The 6,284-nt window shown below is 46.3% G+C and overlaps 1 pseudogene; it reads right to left on the bottom strand.

Moving 5' to 3' along the window:
• Positions 1-968: 968 nt before the first annotated feature.
• Positions 969-1,403, bottom strand: LOC113457011 (annotated as a pseudogene).
• Between the last annotated feature and the right edge of the window lie 4,881 nt (positions 1,404-6,284).

The following is a 6,284-nucleotide window of genomic DNA, read 5'->3' on the forward strand; positions in this document are numbered from 1 at the left end:
CAGGCCTCTATACTCGCCTGCTTCTGAGGTGATTAGTTCCAGAGGAATTGCCTTCATTGGCTTAGAAACAGCCATGTACCGCTCTTTTTTTTTTTAAGAAAAAACAAACAAACAAACAAACTTTGTTTCTGCTCCAGTAGAATATTGGAGAAATACAGTCTGTGTAACAGGTTTCCCAAATGGTGGGTTTCCAAGTATGAAGGCACAGTATCCTCCTGACCTAGTACTACACTGTTCCACTCTGCTGTGCGGGGAATCTTTGGTTCCAGGAGACTCAGCAGGCCACGATGCTGTCTTCACTCCAAAGAGTTGTCTGGAAGCAGAACATACAGATATGGGCCACAGGGATAAGCCAGGACCAGGGAGCAGTGCTTCAGGGGTCACAGAGGCTGATTCTACAGGAGGAAGAGCTTCCATGTTGACTCTGACAGGAAGGGCTGGCTCTATCACAGCAAATGAAGGAGTGTGGAGTGGAAGGACACATGCCAGTACTGAGGTCCAGGGTGACGCGAGCTGCTAACAGATGCCTGGGTTTACTGGAGAGCCATGGTGATCAGGGCCTGTTCTCGTTTGGAGCTGCTGGGCTCACAGTGTCACTCCATAGGCTTCTCTGCCTTTAGTGCCACTTGGCCTTCAAGCCTTTGAGCCAGTAGGTGGACCTGCCTGTTTCCCAAGAGCTGAAGAGCCTTTATAGGCTGCATGCTCCTGTGTATTTTGCAAACTGGATGAGGTACAGAGTAGGCAAGAGAAAGCAGAGGCCTCCAGAGTCCATTCTTATTTGCACACACTGCCTTCAGACACCAGTGGGGTTTTATTGGTGGGACTCAGAACCGTGACAAACCCCGGCATGCAGACTGTGCAGATGTGTACAGGTGCTAGGAGATGGCGATGAGAAGCCTCTGTGGGATTTGCTGCTCAGGGCCCTTTTCTCCTCTCAGTTCTTTCAGGCAGGTTTGTAGGAACACAGCTCAGCACTTCACAAACTGATGGGTGACCTCGAAGATCCCCACAGACCCCCAGCCTTCTCCTCACAGTCTATCCAGTCTTTTCTTGCAGATTGAGGTCACTGAAGACTGTTTCTGACGCCACACCTTAGGTAGCAAACCCGGCCTGGGGCTGAACTTCTTGTTCTCTTCAGCATTGTAAGACTTGATGGTGCTGCTCAGAATTTCAGTGGGGTTTTCCCGTGCACACAGTTCGCACTTCTGGACCCTGGAGGCACGGCCGCGGCCTCCTCCGCTCAACGCCACACTGTCCATCAGTCAGATATATAGCCACTTCTCTGAGGTCTCACCGGAGTTACCACATTTCACCTTCAGATGCCACTGGAAGTCCTCACCCAGTGGCCGAAGGTTGGTGACGTTCTCCAGCATGGCTTCGAGCTGCAGCACGATTTTCCCCATAGCTGCCTTGTCCACATCGTGCAGCTGCGACCTGTGCTTTTCCATTACTGCACTTTCAAGGGGGAGAGTAGACATGGCCATCACCGGCAGGGTCCTCTGGTAGATAAAGCTCAGGGCCACAGAAGGTACGGCTCCCAGGTTATGTTGAGGGAGCTGCAGGCTGCGTTCCTGCCACCAGCTCCTGGCCGCCTGGCTAGCTTATGCCCCGAAATAACAACACACAAATTGTATTCTTTTAAACACTGCTTGGCTCATTATATCTAGCCTCTTCTCGGCTAACTCTCGTACCTGGACTAGCCCATTTCTAATAATGTGTGTAGCACCCCAAGGTGCACTTACCGGGAAGATTCTAGCCTACATCCATCCTGGGTCCGAGCTTCATCCGGTCTGCCTGGGAAAGGGGAGCATGGCGTCTTAGCTCACTTCCTCCCAGCATTCTGTTCTGTTTACTCCACCCACCTATGTTCTAACTTATGAGGCCAAGCAGTTTTTTTTATTAATTAACCAATGACTTTCCTCCATCAAGGTTAGACCAGCGACACACTATAGCTTTGTACTCTTGGGACATTCCCACCCCATTAAGACTTGTTTTCATCTCTACTAGCTTGAAATATTCTGGATATGTCTAAAAACTCCAGCCTTCCTTCATTTCCTGTGAAATGAAGACTGGCAAGAACCCCAGATAGGCAGGTTTAACTATGAAGGGCATTAGAAAGCAAGAGTGTATGATTCTGATCAGAAACTATTGCACATTCAAGGTGGGAAAGGTTAAAAATAAAGAGAAGATTCCACATAAAATAAAATTAAGCTAGGAGGGGTGGTACCCATCTGCAGCGCCAACAGGTGGGAGGCAGAGGCAAGAAAATCAGGAGTTCAAAGTCAGCCTCAGTTACATAATAAGTTTGAGGCCTAGATTACCTGAGATCATGTCACACACACAGACACCCCCCCACACACACACACTTCTATGTCCTCTATTAACTGGGTGACAGTCATTACCTTCTGAAACATCTATTTGAAATGTACAGATGCTTTCTTACACACATTTGTGTGCACATGCACATATCCTTTTAAAAGTGAGATTAACCTATTTTTAAACTAGTGTTTTCATCTAATACTGTTTTATAAGCAATATGTTCTCTGCCGTTAAGTAACTCTACAATATCATTTTGATTGCCTGCCACTCATGATAAGGAAGGTGCCAGTCTATTTAGTCAATCTCTGTCACATGACACCCATGGTGTTTATTATTTTTTTGTTATTGTAAGTATTGATGTGATGGATATCCATAGGTTTTATTCTTCATACTAAAGTTTAGCACTTAAAATTTTAAACAATTAGCCGGGCGGTGGTGGCGCACGCCTTTAATCCCAGCACTCGGGAAGCAGAGGCAGGCAGATCTCTGTGAGTTCGAGACCAGCCTGGTCTACAAGAGCTAGTTCCGGGACAGCCTCCAAAACCACAGAGAAACCCTGTCTCGAAAAAAAAAAAAAAAAAAAAAATTAAACAATTGTATTTGTTTATTTAATATGTGTGGGTTGATGGCGGGTGTGCACCATGCTGTGATTTGGGGGTCAGAGGATGGTTTGTAGGGGTTGGTTATCTCTTTCTGTCATATGGGACAAGGGATTCCAATTCAGGTGGTCAAGTCTGGCAACAAACAACTTTACCTGTCAAACCATTTTGTTAACCCTAGAACCTGTTTTTGGAATGTATGTTGTGTGTGCATGCATACATGCATGCCCCCATGTGTATATATGGGTGTACATATATGTAGAAGTTGATTGTTTTCCACCTTGTATACAGACATGGGGTCTCCCACTTGAGACCAGAGCATGCCATTTGGCTAGTCTAGCTGGCCATCTTGCTCTGGTGAGCTTGTTGCTGCTGTAAAGAACTGGATCACACGTGACCCACCATGCGTACCTGGTACTTATGTGGGTTCTGGGGATCTGACTCCTGTCTTCACGCTCACACAGGACCTCTCTTTCCTGCTGAGCTATCTCCCAAACCCCCAGAACTTAGAGCAAGCAAACAAATAAACCTTCGTTTGGTGTGGATAAGGCTGTATACATTTCTTTTGTTTTGTGCTGTTTCTATGTCTTCCCCCAATGCAGGCCCAGCTAATCTCCAACACTGAGACTCAGCCACCTTCCATCTCAGACTGCAGGGCATTAGGACTGGAGACAGACACAGTCACTTCTGGCTTGTGTGTGTCACTAACCAGCTGTATGCGGTTTCCTTTAGTTATAAACAAAAATGGATTTGTCATCTTGAAAGGTGAAACGGGCATTTCATTGTTAATATCCGGGATTACATGAGGTTGAGCATTCTCCTGTGAGTAATTGGCTGGTGGGGCTATTCTGAGCTCCCTGGTTTCCAGACAGGGGAGTTTAAATGCTATTAGTTAGCACTTAGGAAGATGAAATTGCCGTGTGCTGCAGCAGCAGAGGGCTGCTAGAGTGGTCACCGCTGGTCTTCAGAGCCTAACATTCATCTTCCTAAGATCTGTTTTCAATCATCCATCAGTGGGCTTTTAGTCCAGGCCTCTATTGCTGGGCAAGGCCTGTCGCTGGCTGCAAAGGCGCAGGACTCAGCAGGCTTGGTGTTTGGGCTGCAGTCACAGGCTTGGGCAGCTCAGGGGTGGGTTCTCTGTACTTCCGGACTTTTCTCCCTCCCCTTCATGCATGCAGACAACCAGAGAGGCACAGCTCTCACCGGGTTTTAGTTGGTCTCTTTCTTCCAGTCAGTGGTGACACTTTGGGTCTGAGGTTGAGGGAAGGAGGCTTAGGAGTGTAAACACTTCTCAGTGTCTAGCGATTTTTTAGGTACAGAGGATGGCCAAGAGGGTAGGGGAGATGACTGAACAGGGCAGCCAGATTTTGGTGTGAGCATGGTAGGCAAGAATGTACCCTGAGTTAGACCTGCAGATACTTGCTGTTTTGGGGGAAGCAGCCATCCATGCTGGGCAGGGTTTGAGAACAGGTCGATGAAACCAATGGAAGGGGCTTTAGTGTCCCTTATTGCGATCGAAAGACCCTGGGACTGATCTAGTTACAGGCAGATGAGGCAGGGTGTGTTTAGCCAGTTTCAGTGACTGAGATGCTGAACAAGACCCCAAGGTGCAGGAAGTCTGAGGGTTACTGGCTTCTCTGTAGCCAGGGCAGGAAGGAGGAGCTGCTCCCACGAAGGCATGACTGGTCAGCCCCTTCATGATCCCCGACTGGTAGGCGCTTTCTGAGGGGTCTAGGAGTCATAGAAATGTCCCTGGAGTGTGGAGAGGAGGCTCAAGCTATTGAGTTTATTAAAATACTATTAAGTATATACTTTCTAGTTCTTTGAATCATGAGGCACAAATAACCCAGAGAGGCAGCCAGTCAGAGAATTCAACTGGCCTATTCATTGTTATGAAAGGCCAGAGGCTGAAGAATTCATACTTTGGCCGCTGACTCTGAAGTACCTTGACCAAAGCCAACTGAATTAAATTTATTAAAAAGGCTTACAAGGTACCACAATGCCTTGTGGATAAAGATTTTTAGAAGGGAAAACTCAGGTCTAATATTGTCGAGTCCTCTGTTCTTCTGAGGCAATATTACCCCTAAATGTGTGGATTTTAGAAATTAAGAGACTGAGAATATGGGAGCATTTTGGCAGGGAGTTACCTCAGGCCTTCACTGCAAAGTTTGTCACGGTCAGAGGAGAAGTGGAGGAGAGAGAGGGTGGCCCATGAAGTTAGCTGCCATGGAGAGGTGAGCCATCCTTTGGAAGGAAGAATTTGGAGGAACTTGATTGACTTTATAGTGTGGCAACACTTTGTTAATCACAGTGAAGTGGCTTTTGTGTTTTTCATAGCTTCTTCATAATCTGACTGGACTTCATAAGATATTTTCCACTGGTTTATTGAATCTAAATTTGTCAGTCTTGGCTAACTGCTTGGCCTCGTGGGAGGGTACACTTTATCACAGGTATGTAAGGGAAGCTGAACATCATAGGCTATAGCAGTGGTGTGATGCTGGGTGTGAAACCCTAGTCCCATGGGGCCACTGTGGGGTCACCAATGGGCTGGCTGTGCCAGAGACAGTGTCTCAGACCACAGTAGGCACCACTGTGGAAGCTCATCTCCCACCCCACCTCAGCAGCATCAAGGTTTTGTTGCTTGTCTCAAGGTGGCATGCCAATGTGGTCAACTATATCTACGTTAAACCTGAGAAAGCTTGGAAAGGAATTCTAGACACAAAGAACAGTTTAGCATGGCTTAATGCCGTGGCTCCTTTAGGGGAGGTCTTCCTGATTCAGCAGTAACAACAACAACAACAACAACAACAACAACAACAACAACAACAACAACAAAAACCTTGCATGGTTTTGAAACGGCAGCTTCTTGGGCCGAACTGCCAGCATGAACTCTGACTCTTTTGGGAGGTCCAGCTATGGAGCATTTAAATGGGGTTTGTGAACAGAGTGCTACAACTTGCTTAATGGCTACACAGATCTGCTGCCACCTGACCCTGGATCTGGGATGGGGAGAATGGTTCTCAGAGGCAATAAACGGACCTCTGACATGTTGGACTGGGCAGAGCCAAAAGGCAAAGCAGCCTTGTTGGCCCTAGACACATCCACTAAGCAATAATAATAATAATAATAATAATAATAATAATAATAATAATAATTACAGATATACAATAAAGACATATTCAGATTAAAAAAGACATCTAAATGGGTCTCAGTGTTAGATAAATGTACATAGGCTCGGGAGAGAGAAGAAAAAGAGTATAGAAAGTTAAACTTGCAGAAAAAGTAATAGGAATAAAGAAAAATGAGCTATGTAAAAATGGAATATACACAGAGAGTCTGGGTTATTTATATTATTGTGTTTTCTTT

The sequence above is a fragment of the Microtus ochrogaster genome, chromosome 17, assembly GCF_000317375.1.
Source record: "Microtus ochrogaster isolate Prairie Vole_2 chromosome 17, MicOch1.0, whole genome shotgun sequence".
Lineage (NCBI taxonomy): Eukaryota > Metazoa > Chordata > Mammalia > Rodentia > Cricetidae > Microtus > Microtus ochrogaster.